The sequence below is a fragment of the Sinocyclocheilus anshuiensis genome, unplaced genomic scaffold (genome assembly GCF_001515605.1).
Source record: "Sinocyclocheilus anshuiensis isolate Anshui unplaced genomic scaffold, SAMN03320099.WGS_v1.1 scaffold1143, whole genome shotgun sequence".
In the NCBI taxonomy this organism is placed as follows: Eukaryota; Metazoa; Chordata; class Actinopteri; order Cypriniformes; family Cyprinidae; genus Sinocyclocheilus; species Sinocyclocheilus anshuiensis.
The window spans coordinates 231,828-232,163 of NW_015546123.1; positions in this window are offsets into that span (position 1 = coordinate 231,828).

Consider the following 336-nt stretch of genomic DNA (forward strand, 5'->3'; position numbering starts at 1 on the left):
GTACTGCGTTAGGCTAACCGAGACTTGTCATTTGCACTTATATATTGTTGCTCTTTTGTTAGTTTTGACTTTTTATTGTCCTCATTTCTAAGTCGCTTTGGATAAAAGCGTCTACTAAATGACTAAATGTAAATGTAAAAGAAAGAATGTTAGCCCATCTCAGGTTTTCATCGTCAACCACGTGACTAATTTTCACAAAGAGACCACATCTTTTTGCTCCATCAAACACTAGCCGGACCTCAATACAAGAGAACAGCCATGATGGATGGCTGCATCTCATGTTGAGACAGAGGGTATAAAATTTTTTTTTTTTTTTTTAAAAAAGCTATCCTTCTA